We start from the raw sequence: 13,122 nt of genomic DNA, 5'->3' as shown, positions 1-13,122 counted from the left end.
TTTCTTTATCAACTAAAAGAGCCCTAATAAGTACATTTTCACTCTATTGAACTTTACTGTGCACTTCAAGTCTCTTCAGGTATGTTGAGGTCATACTGGATTCGGGTGGACCCTAAATTCAGTGGCTGGTTATGAGGAGAGAGACGTAGGAATACAGAGGAAGAAAGGCCTTGTGACAGTGGAGGCAGAGATCAGAGTAATCCAGCTGTAAGCCTAGGAGCACTAAGGACTGCTGGCAACCACCAGAAGCTAGAAAGAGGCACGAAAGGATTCTCCCCTAGATTCTTCAGGCAGAGCACGGCCCCGCTGACATCTTGATTTTGAATTTTGGTTTCTAGACTGTGAGACAATAAATTCTGTTGTTTTATGTGTTTGTGGTACTTTGTTACAGCAGTCCTTGGAAATTAATAAAGGGAGCCCTAGACCTCCTGGTACTCATGGCTATACTTACATTCTTTAGAAAAACAAAGAAAGTTTTTCATTCTTTCTGATTCCTTTTCATTGTGATGAAGTATAAGATGAGACCATTAATTCTCCCTCAGGCTGTTCAACTATACTCTTTATATTTTATCAATTTACCTGAGTCTCCTTCACTAAACTGTGACATACAAAGGCAGGAACTTTCTCTTGTAATGGAGGCAGTGAATGTAAATAATAATGTATGTAAATCAATGAAGAAGTTTGGTTTTGATTTTTGGTTGTTGTTTTTAAAGGTAGTATGTTGTAGGTTGAGAGGAAAAAGGTATTGAAGAAGGGAAGATTAAGGATATAAAAAGGGAGAGAGAAAATCTCTCTCTGTTGAAGAAGTAAGTGTTTTTCAAATGGGTTTTAGCTCCTTGGAGATGTTTGGAAATATTTTCAGGGGTTTATAAATTCTCAGAGAAGCTTAGAATTTTGTGTTTTCTTTTAAGTGATATGAATAAAAATATATAAGCATATGCTGGATCTTTTGGATGGCCACCATATAATTGAGTATTATTACAATATTTCATGTCTGCAAATGAAAACAGAGGTAGACAGACTGGGGTATACTCCTACCAAATGAAGGTTTCATATGTTCAAATTAAGGATGATCAAAGAATTGAGCCTTCATATGCCCTATTGGAGAAGAAGCTTGTTGGACACAAGAGGATTTTTATGTGCCAAATCTTTTGGTACTATATTTATATTGTGATTAGCAGTTTAATTACAGTAAAATATCACTGTCATATTAAATTAATGTGATTTTTGATTTTTATTGGTTTATAATTAATTTATAATGTTTGATTTATCTTTGAAATCTTTTTTCAGTACATTTAGAACTCCCTCATTCTTTTTTTTTTTTTTTTTTCCGTTTTCTTTTTTTCTTTTTTCTTTTTTTTGTGGCTGCTCCGCACAGCTTGTGGGATCTCATAGTTCTGTGACCAGGGACTGAACCTCGACCACAGCAGTGCAAGCCTGGAATCCAAAGCACTAGACAACCAGGGAACTCTCCTACTTCATTCTTTTTAAAAACTACATGATATTCCATTGTGCGGTTTTGCCAAATGTACTTAACCAGTGCTGTATTAATGGATATTTAGGTTGTTTGGTATCTTTTCTTATCACAAACAAAGCTGCAGTGAATATCTGTATATTATAATCATATGTGAGAATATATTCAGAGGATACCTTGGAGTAGAGTCTCAAGGTAGGTGCATTTATCATTTTAATGGATAACGTTGAATTGCCCTCTGCAGAGGTTAGTACAAGTTTATATTCCCACCAGCAATGTATGAACAATGTATGTATCATTTATTATGATGCTCAATCTATATATGTGTATATATATGTATATACTTAATATTTTTTGACATTTGACATTCTAATCATTAAAATATTATTTCGTTGTGCTTTTTAAGTTAAACTTTTTAATGTTATATTTTGAGAATATTTCGAATTTACAGAAAAATTCAAGAATAGCACAAAGAACTTCCACACATTTCCCACATCCATGTGTGTGTGCTGTGTGTAATTTTCCTGAACCAAGTGAGAATAAGTTGCTGCCATGATGCTCCATTACTCTAAATTCTTCAGTATGTATTTCCTAAACTATACTATATAGAAGGGTAGGCTTCTGTATAGTAAAGTACAAAAATACAACCATCAAAATTAGGAGATTAACTTTGGTATGATACTACCGTGTGATCCACAGATCCCATTCAACTTTCTGCACTTGTCCCAATGATACCCTTTATGGCAAAAATAAATTTATTTATTTATTTTTTAAAAAAAATTTTTGGCTGTGTTGGGTCTTTGTTGTTGCATGCAGGCTTTCTCTAGTTGCGGCGAGCGGGAGCAACTCTTTGTTGTGGTGCGTGGGCTTCTCATTGTGGCAGCTTCTCTTGTTGTGGAGCACGGGCTCTAGGCATGCGGGCTTCAGTGGCTGTGGCATGCGGGCTCAGTAGTTGTGGCTTGCGGGCTTAGTTGCTCTGAGGCATGTGGGATCTTCCCAGACCAGTGCTTGAACCCGTGTCCCCTGCATTGGCAAGTAGATTCTTAACCACCATGCCACCAGGGAAGTCCTGGCAAAAATAAATTTAAAAAAAATTTTAAATGAAAGTATAGTTGATTTACAATATTGTGTTAATTTCTGCTGTACAGCAAAGTGATTCAGTTATATATATACACATTCTTTTACAGATTCTTTTCCCTTATAGGTTATTACAAGATAGTGAATATACCCTATGCTATAGAGTAGGTCCTTGTTGGTTATCTATTTTTATGTATAGTAGTGTATATATGTTAACCCCAACCTCTTAATTTAGTCTCCCCCCATCTCCTCCTTGGTAATCATAAATTTGTTTTCTATGTCTGTGAGTCTCTTTCTGTTTTGTATAGAAGTTCATTTGTATCTTTTTTTTTTTAGATGCCACGTGTAAGTGATATCATATAATGTTTGACTTTGGCTTGCTTCTCTTAGTATGATAATCTCTAGGAAATTTAAAGAAACGAATAAGTGAACATTTTTTCCTGCTAGTCCAAGATTGTTGTATTTATCTGTCATGTCCCTTTAGTCCCTTTAGTCTCCTTTAATCTTGAACAATTTCTTAGTCTTTGCTTGTCTTTTGTGCAGTATTTTAATATTCTTAAAAAGTATAGGTCAGTTATTTATACAGTGTTGCTCAATTTGGGTTTTTCTGATGTTTCCTCATGAGTAGATTCAGGCTATATACATTTTTGGACGTAATATCACAGAAATAATTCTTAGTATATCATCAGAAGGGATATGATATCAATTTATCCTATTATCGGTGATAGTAAGTTTATTTGAATAAATTGGTGTCTGTTGGGTTTCTTCACAATAAAATTATTATTTTTGGCTTTGTACTTAAAAAGTATCTATAGGGAGATACTTTGAAACTATGTAGGTATCTTGTATTTAATCAAACTTTCACCCAGTAGTTTTAGCTTTCATTGATTCTTGCCTAAATATGACCACTGTGATTGTTGCTAAATAGTGATTTTCTAATTCCATCTTTATTTATTAGTTGGCATTCTTAAGCCATTTATTGGGTTGGCCAAAAGTCGCTTTGGTTTTTAAGTAAAAATAAAAGACACAATTTTCATTTTCACCAAGAATTGTATTGAACAACATATTCACCGTTTTGTTCCACTACGTTCTGCCATTAAACTTTTTATCTTTTTGAGCAAGGAACTGTTCCAGGTACCTTTTACAGTCTACCAGGGAATGGAAATTTTTTCCACTAAGAGAATTTTGTAAAGACCGAAATAAATGGAAAGCTGAAGGTGCAATGTCTGGTGAACACGGTGGATGAATCAGAACTTCCCAGCCAAGCTGTAACAGTTTTTGCCTGGTCATGAAAGAAACATGTGTTCTTGCATAATCCTGATGGAAGATTATGCGTTTTCTGTTGACTAATTCTGGATGCTTTTCGTTGAGTGCTGCTTTCAGTTGGTCTAATTGGAAGCAGTACTTGTTGGAATTAGTTGTTGGTTTTCTGGAAGGAGCTCATAATAGAGGACTCCCTTCCAATCGCACCATATACACAACATCACCTTCTTCGGGTGAAGACTGGCTTTTGGTGTGGTTGGTTGTGGTTCATTTCTCTTGCACCACCATCTCTTCCTATCCACATTGTTGTACAGCAGCTGTTTTCCATCGCCTGTCATGATTTGTTTTAAAAAAGGACTGTTTTCATTACGTTTAAGTAGAGAATCGCATGAGGAAATATGGTCAGAAAGGTTATTTTTTGCTTAACTTATGTGGAACCCAAACATCAAAGTGATTCACATAACTAAGCTGGTGCACGTGATTTTCAGAGGTTGATATGGATATTTTGAGTGTGTCAGCTATCTCCTTTGTGGTATAACATTGATTGTTCCTGATTAATGTCTCGATTTGATCGCTATCAACGTCAACTGGTCTACCTGACAGTAGAGCATTGTCCAGCGAGAAATTTCCAGCAGGAAATTTCACAAACCACTTTTGATGCGTTTGATCAGTCGCAGCACCTTCTCCATACACTGCACAAATCTTTTTTTTTACGTTTCAGTTGTGTTTTTACCTTTCTTGAAATAATAAAGCACAATCTCTGAAAATGTTGCTTTTTTCCTTCCATCTTCAATATTAAAATGGCTACACAGAAATTCACCAATTTTGATGTCTTTTTTTAAATGCACGCTGATATGACAGCTGTCACATAAAATCTAACAAAATTGTTTCGAATGAAGTTAAAGACAACTAAGTGCTACTAGAGCCATCTTGCGGAAAAAACTGAATGAACCTTTTGGCCAACCCAATACTTGTTAATGTTTACAGATTCATAAGTTTTTATTTTATTTAATGGGTTATAAATCTGTTATTACCATTTATTGTGATGCTCAGATTGCCTTAGATTTGACCAATGGAAACCCCTTTACAAGGGCTCCTGTGTCCTTTTGTCAATACCCATCAAGTTTTGAGCACTTTTGTACTTTCTGGCACAATAAGATCTTCTTTGCCCCAGTTATTGTAATTAGCCAAGCATCCTGATTCCTTTGTAATGGAAAATGCTATTTAAAAACCAACATCTGGGGCTTCCTAGGTGGCGCAGTGCTTAAGAATCTGCCTGCCAATGCAGGGGACACGGGTTCGATCCCTGCTCCTGGAAGATCCCACATGCCGCAGAACAGCTAAGCCTGTGAGCCACAACTATTGAGCCTGCACTTTAGAGCCCGTAAGCCACAACTATTGAGCCCATGTGCTGCAGCTACTGAAGCCCAGGCGCCTAGAGCCTGTGCCCTGCAACAAGAGAAGCCACGGCAATGAGGAGCCTGCACACCACAACGAAGAGTTGCCCCCACTCACCACAACTAAAGAAAGCCTGTGTACAGCAAAAAAGACCCAACACAGCCAATAAAATAAATAAATAAATTTATAAGAAAAACAAAAAAACAAAAAAACCAGCATCTGGGGACTTCCCTGGTGGTCCAGTGGTAAAGAATCCGCCTTCCAGTACAGGGAACACGGGTTTGATTTCTGGTTAGGGAACTAAGATTCCACATGCTGTGGGGCAACTAAGCCCATGTACCACAACTACAGAGCCCATGCACCCTGGAGCCTGCGCTTCACAACTAAAGAAGAGAAAATCCGTATGCCGCAATGAAAGATCCCGCATGTCTCAACAAAGATCCTATGTGCCGCAACTAAGACCTGATGCAGTCAAGAATAAATAAAATAAATAAATAAATCTTTAAAAAACAAAAACCAAGAAACCCCCCAAGATCTGGGCACTAGGTATGCTTGTTATTACTGTAGTGTTATTGCTTTTAACCCTTCCATGATCGATATTAAGATATATATTTAATCTGTATTTCTTCCTCCCTCTCTCTCTCTTAAAAACCGTGATTTCATATGAATACTCCAATACCAATTCAGCACTACAGGATTCAGTCTAGTCTTTACTCTTTCTGTAGTTGCAGCACCTTCTCTGATAATGAAATAATTGGTCACCATTAACTGAAATATATTTACTTATTAATTCATTTCACTTGTATGTAACCAGTCTACCAAAAGTGGACCAAAATTAGTGGTAAATGTTGTGAACAAAAGGAGTTTGGGATATGAAAAAATGGTTATTTGAACAAAATTTAAATGAAAATTATGATGGCATGATAAGGCTTCTTTTGTTTATATATGATTTTATTGACTTTCTTAGCATCATCATAAAAAGGATTATTTTTGCAAAATATTTGTGCATTTCTTAACTCTTCCCAAAGGCCTAAAATCCTTTGATATTCAAATCAGTTTCTTTCTAAGCATCTATCATGTCAACTTTTTATGGTTGATTTTTATTGTATTGTTTTGTGGTCTTCAAAGAGACTTTGATATTATAGTTAAGCCTTAAAGGATATTTGAATGGGAACTATGTTTTTTTTTTCTCTTTAGTGACTCTTTTTAATATAACTATAAGGAATCAGATACTGAATACTCAGAGCCACCATGTCCTTTTTTTCCCATAGAAAAGTATATTAAGAATTTAGGAGGCCATCCCTTGTGCTTTAAGCCTCTTTTTTTTTTTTTATAATTTTTTTTAATTAATTTATTATTTTTTTGGGGTACACTAAGTTCAATCATCTGTTTTTATACACATATCCCCATATTCCCTCCCTTCCTTGACTCCCCCCCCATGAGTCCCCCCCCACCCTCCCTGCCGCAGTCCTCTATTTAAGCCTCTTTTATGAAAATTTGGGTCAGGGAATAAGTAGGTCTCTTAAATTTCGGGGTGTGTAAAGTTATTTCCCATTCCAGATTATTCAGCAACGTCAGGAGCCCAGTCTGTTAAAGAGGGGAAAACATGATGGGTGTATCCCTACCTCTTATAAAAACACTAGTTTGCCTTTAGTTCTCAGGATAAAGAATGGCTTTTGAGGCAGCCTACACACTGGGACTATTCTTTTGAATTCCTACCTTGGAAGCGAATAAATTTGCTCAAGTTTATCTTGGAATCAGGCCAGTAAAAAACAATCCTGGTCATTTGAATACTGACCCTTCCATATGCATCCCTCCAAATCATCTTGAAGCATGTTTGAAACTACTTAGGTATTATCCAGGACTCAATCTCTAGAATGAGTTACCAAATTCTCTCCTGAGTATAGAGCGTTGCTTGCTTTTTTCCAAAGACGGGGCACTCATGGGAAAAGGCAACAATCAGATGATATACATATTGAACAGTAGCTCTTAATTATCTTGGATTCTAGAGGGGTGTGTGTGTGTCTGTCTGTAGGGGAGGGTGTGGTGTAAGATCTAAAATTAAGGCTCAATAGTTTCTGTTGCTTTGACAGCTGGTAAAATCAGGAGGGTCTTGATTGGACTAACTTCGAGTTTGCCTCCCCACCCTACTCCTGAGGATAAGGTCCCCTAGCTAAACAACCCTCCTTATTAAAATGGATCAGGTGCAATTTCTGCTTATCCATGAATTGCAGATTTCAGTTCCCTGCCAGCCACAGAGTTATTTAAACAAGCCAATCATATCCTCCCGCAGGAGCCAGGGTGCACTCCACCATCTTGATACTACAAAGCCTGCTTCCTTATAGCTCCTGGTGGTTCACTTTGTTTCAGAAGGCAACCACCGTGTGGCCCTGCATGAATGTGGAGTCCTCCTTCCCTGGGCTATGAGAATATGTGACTGCTGTTGGTTGCACTTGTATAGTATCAAGTGTTGTGTGTTTGGCCATTTCCATAACCCTAGAGCGGTCACAACTGGGTGAATAGGAAGCAGTTAAAACAGAGGAACGTGCATTTTTCTAAGGAGTTTTACTGAGTCTCTCAAACTCAGTGAATTGATTTTTTTAAAATAAATTTATTTATTTATTTATTTATTGGCTGTGTTGGGTCTTTGTTGCTGCATGGGGGCCTTCTCTAGTTGTGGTGAGCAGGGGCTACTCTTCCTTACGGTGCACTGGCTTCTCATTGTGGTGGCTTCTCTTGTTGCAGAGCACGGGCTCTAGAGCGCAGGCTCAGTAGTTGTGGCTCACGGGCTTAGTTGTTCCATGGCATGTGGGATCTTCCCAGATGAGGGATCGAACCCATGTCCCCTGCATTGGCAGGCGGATTCCTAACCATTGGGCCACCAGGGAAGTCCTCATTTTTTAAAGGTGAGATAGACAGTGGATGAATAGACTTGCCATCTTTCTCTCAAGGCTGAAAAATCTACTGCTGTATAAACTTTGTGAGATGTATTCCCTAAGCTGTGTTTTTTTTTTTTTTTTGAAAATTTCTTCATTCCCTAACATGTAATTTTATCTAACAATTCCTCAGTTACTTGGATTGGGTACAAACAGGAGTATTCCTATTTGAGCAGAGCTTTAATCTGGGAATCTGCTTTATGCTCTGGGAGAGCCAGTATGGAATAATTGAAATCATAATGGTGTTCAGCCTCTACTTTTTAGGAAATGAACTATGTTCACATCTTGCCTCTTACTTGAATCCTCATTTAAAAACAAAATGCGGAGAAGTGGTGATTTAAGCAAGATAAAGTAGGCAAACAGGATAAGCACAATGGAAAGAAAGAACAATTTTTTTGTATCAATTAATATGCTTTTGGTTCAAGTATTGGTAAAAATACTGGATTATAAAATTGAATTTTATTAGCATGTGTAACTGGAAATTGCAGGCTTTAGGACTGACTGGTGTTGCAGTTTAAAGGATGTCATTATGAGGCTAATTTCTTTCTACTTTTTCTGTCGTCCACAAGATTGGCTTCATTCTTAGACTGGTTCCCCTCACATTAAGTGATAAATAACAGCAACCATTGGGACCACATACTTACTTTTTTCTCATCAGTCTGATGACATGTGGGTGGTCCTTACTCATAATCATTAAATAAGGTTTCTTTCCTTTTTAAAAAATATTTAGTTATTTATTTTGGCTGCGCCAGTTCTTAGTTGTGGCATGCATGCAGGATCTAGTTCCCCGACCAGGGATTGAACCCGGGCCCACTGAATTGGGAGCTCGGAGTCTTACCCACGACCACCAGGGAAGTCCCTAAATAAGGTTTCTTAACTTTGTGCGGATATTGAGTTACTTTCCTGTGTCTGGAGGGATTCCTAACCTTAGACCTAGGATGCCACAGTGAAGAAGAAGCCTTAGTGACTTCTGAGAATCATCAGATACAGATTTTCCATCTCCTTCCTTGAACATGGGAACTATCTCACCCAAATTTCCTGGCTGCTATATGTTGGGGAACATCCATGTTAACTATACTGCAAAATGATTAAGTGAAAAAGTAGCTAAAATAAAGATGAGTAGCTTTAGCAACATTTTTAGTATACAGAATTTAACAAAAGGCTAGGTTCCTGCCAACCAGCTTCTGGGACAGAGTCTCCTTTAGCTCACACTGTTTTTACTGCAAAGACAAGACTTGGCCAAACTGAGTTCCTTAATAGGTGGATGGGAGCTGTTTAAAGAAAATGTGTGTAAATTCGGATTGTTTGGAGTAGATCTGTGATTCACATAGCATGACTGGAGTAAATTTTCATAATTTGACTCTGAGATAACAGAAAATATCTATATTGGTCTCTAGCCCCAGTTCCTGGCAGTTCCTAAAACCCTTGTAATTTCCTCAGTGATAAGAGCACTAGGAGCATCTTTTTTTCCTTAATATTTGGTCTGTGACCTCAGTTCCTGACAGAGTTCATAAATCCCTTGGAATTTCCTGGGTGATAGAAATGTCTTTTGTTCTAATGGTGTTCCTGGGTGAGCTCCTGGTTGAGGGCTGATCACCAGAAAAACTAAGCCGTGATTAGAAGCTTGGAATTTTCAGCCCCATTCCCATTCTCCAGAGAGGGGAGATGAGCTGGAAATGGAGTTGATGGTTGGTCATGCCAGTGTGATGAAACCTCCATAAAAATCCCAAAAGTATGGGGTTTGGGGAGCTTCCAGGTTGGTGATCATACGGAGGTGCTGAGAGACTGGTGGTGTCCAGAGAGGGCATGGACACTCCGAGCCTTTCCCCTGTAACTTGCCTATCCACCTCTTCCATCTGAATGTTCATCTTTATCATTTACTTTTATAATTAACTCGTAAAATAAGTAAACTGTTTTTCTGAGTTCTGTGAGCTGCTTTAGCAAATTAATCGAACCTGAGGAGGGGGTCGTGGGACCCTCTGATTTATAGCCGATTAGTCACATACACAGCTGACAACCTGGACTTGTGATTGGCATCTGAAGTGGGGTGGGAGCAGTCTTGTGGGACTGAGCCCTTAGCCTGTGGGATGTGATGCTATCTCCAGATAGATAGCGTCAGAATCAAGTTGAACTGTGGAACACCTGGCTCCTATTGGAGTGGTGTGAAAGTAAAGGAGAAACATAGGAGGAGCACTGAGTTTTTCCTTCTTAGACTTCCTTCAGTTCTGTAAGGGTTTTCAAGATCCCTGTTAACCTAGGCTTTGATTGTCTTTTTTTTTTTTTTTTGGCCTCACCACGTGGCTCGTGGAATCTTAGTTCCTTGACCAGGGATTGAACCTAGGCCTGTGGCAGTGAAAGCGCCAAGTCCTAACCACTGGACTGCCAGGGAATTCCCAGTTTTGATTCTCTTGAGTGCTTAACATTACAGGGTGTCATCACCAAAGAACAGTGGTGAAGTATGAGATGTAACTGCTATAACTGAGAATGAGTCTTAGGGTTTGGATTCACCCTGGCTTTTAACCCTATGTTTGTGTGGCAGACTTTTTATTTTTTTTTATTTTTAATTTTTTTATTTTTTATTTTTTGGGGGTACACCAGGTTCAATCATCTGTTTTTATACACATATCCCCGTATCAGACTTTTTAAAAGTCTCATCTTCCTCACGTATTGCCGTGTGACATATGCCTTCTCAGATTCCCTTGACACTCTGTGCCTCCTAGGCTGACTGCCCCACTGTGCGGCCTCTGGAGGCCGACCTGCTGCCTCACCTGAGCCACCACCTCACAGTGGCCACCACGCCGCCAGGCTGATGAACCACACTCTGGGAGCGTCTGGCCCCTCCTGCCACTTCCGGTCTTGGATGAAACCCCACACCACAGGGCTTGGGGGTAGACTGTGATGACACAGTCTGTAAGTGTGTTAGAGTTTATTCCCAGTGGGATGGGATGAGCTTGGCCATTGGGAAATGGGAGACAGGAGGGAACCTGCCAGATAAATTCCTCTTTTTCCTCCATGGACTACTCTGAGGAATGGTTTCTTTTTGTAGTCCATTAGGAGATGTTCCAAGGAGAGTACCGAGTGGATGCATTTGCCAAGTGACCGACTCTATGTCTTTTCATAGCTTGTTGTAAAGTGGTAGCCAGCACTTTTAAAAATAGTATTTATTTGTTTATTGGCTGTGTGGCATGTGGGATCTTAGTTCCCCAACCAAGAATCAAACCTGTGCCCTCTGCAGTGGAAGGTCAGGTGCCTATGGTCAGATATTAGTTAGAACAAACAGTAAATTCTTTTGATAGCTCAGAGCTTTTCCAGAATGGAACTCACAAGGAGGCTAGGTTGTCCCAGGGACAGGGCCTTTAGGCTGTCCTAGGGTTGGTCAGGTCTCTTAGTGCAGGGGTTTAGATGGAGTTGTTCCATGCTAAGAGTACTTTGCAGTTCTCACTAGTATGCTTTGGAGATTTTGTTTTTGTTTTAGAACATATAGATGTACCTCATTCTTTTAATTACTGCAGGGAATACCATGGTATGACTATATCATGATTTATTTAGGATTTTTATTAAAAACAATCCTGCAGTGAACATTTTTGTGTATGTGGTCTTATGAACTTATGCAAATATTTCTCAGTTGTCAGATCATAATATGTTTACATTAGATTTTAATATGGTTTGCTAATTTAATTGCCTTCTGAAATGGCTCTGCCATCATTAGTGTATGAGAGAATTTATTTTCCCAACTTCTTTAACATATACTGTTAAACTATTTAACTTTTGCCAACTGAATGGGTAAAAACCACTATGATCTTTTACTTTCCATCTCCTCAATTACTTGTTAATCTCTCTCTCTCTTTTTTTTTTTTTTTTTTGGGTGCACGAGCTTAGTTGCTGCACGGCATGTGGGATCTTCCTGGAGCAGGGAACGAACCCGTGTCCTCTGCACTGGCAGGCGGACTCTTAACCACTGCACCACCTAGGAAGCCCCTCTCAATTACTTGTTGAGCTCTTTATACATTGGACATTTTTAAAAAAAATTTTATTTATTTATTTAATTTATTGGCCGCATTGGGTCTTCATTGCTGCACGTGGGCTTCAGTAGTTGTAGCATGTGGGCTCAGTAGTCGTGGCACATGGGCTTAGTTTCTCCATGGCATGTGGGATCTTCCAGTTCCAGGGCTCGATCCCGTGTCCCCTGCAGTGGCAGGTGGATTCTTAAGCACTGCGCCACCTAGGAAGCCCCGCTAATTTACTAATTCTTGTGTCAACTTGGTATTGTTAACATTGAATTCAAAAGAGCATTGTATAAATTTAAAAGCAGCTCTAAATTTATCAGTATCAACAGTGTTTTTCAAATTTTTCTTGTAGTTTTTTTCACGTGACTTAACGTAAAATTTTTTAAAATAAATTTATTTATTTAATTTATTTATTGGCTGTGTTGAATCTCCATTGCTGCACACAGGCTTTCTCCAGTTGCTGCGAGTGGGGGCTACTCTTCATTGTGGTGCACAGGCTCCTCATTGTAGTGGCTTCTGTAGTTGCGGAGCACGGGCTCTAGGTGCGGAGCACAGGCTCTAGGTGCGTGGGCTTCAGTAGTTGCCGCACATGGGCTAAATAGTTGTGGCTCACGGGCTCTAGAGCACAGGCTCAGTGGTTGTGGCACACGGGCTTAGTTGCTCCGTGGCATGTGGAATCTTCCTAGAGCAGGGCTCGAACCTGTGTCCCCTGCATTGGCAGGCAGATTGTTAACCACTGCGTCACCTAGGAAGTCCAAAACTCTTAATATAATTAAAATTTTCTGTAAATTCATGTTAGGGGAATATATATGGTCAGTTATTGATTTGTATTTTTATGGATATTTTTGCTTAAAACGTATATTCTTTTACCTATCTAATCAGGTCACAAATATACCTTTATTTTCCTTGGAGTTTCAAATTTAGCTCACTCATATACAGTGGGATCTTGATGAGAAAATGTAAATCA

At 38.9% G+C, this 13,122-nt stretch overlaps 1 protein-coding gene across 11 annotated transcripts in view; it reads left to right on the top strand.

Annotated features, from left to right (window-relative positions):
• RAD54B (RAD54 homolog B) overlaps positions 1-13,122 on the top strand; it is a 107,317-nt gene that overhangs the window by 33,191 nt on the left and 61,004 nt on the right. The window contains exon 1 of one of the 11 annotated variants that reach the window (XM_057737412.1): positions 1,558-1,669. The exons of the other annotated variants lie outside the window; for them this stretch is intronic. The gene's annotated coding sequence lies outside the window, so the exon portion shown is untranslated. Of the gene's footprint in view, positions 1-1,557; positions 1,670-13,122 lie in introns of those variants that run through there. 11 annotated transcript variants of the gene reach the window in all.

The sequence above is a fragment of the Hippopotamus amphibius genome, chromosome 5 (assembly GCF_030028045.1).
Source record: "Hippopotamus amphibius kiboko isolate mHipAmp2 chromosome 5, mHipAmp2.hap2, whole genome shotgun sequence".
Taxonomy (NCBI): domain Eukaryota; kingdom Metazoa; phylum Chordata; class Mammalia; order Artiodactyla; family Hippopotamidae; genus Hippopotamus; species Hippopotamus amphibius.
Note: the sequence above shows the minus strand (reverse complement) of the source record. Positions and strands in the feature narration are given on the sequence as shown.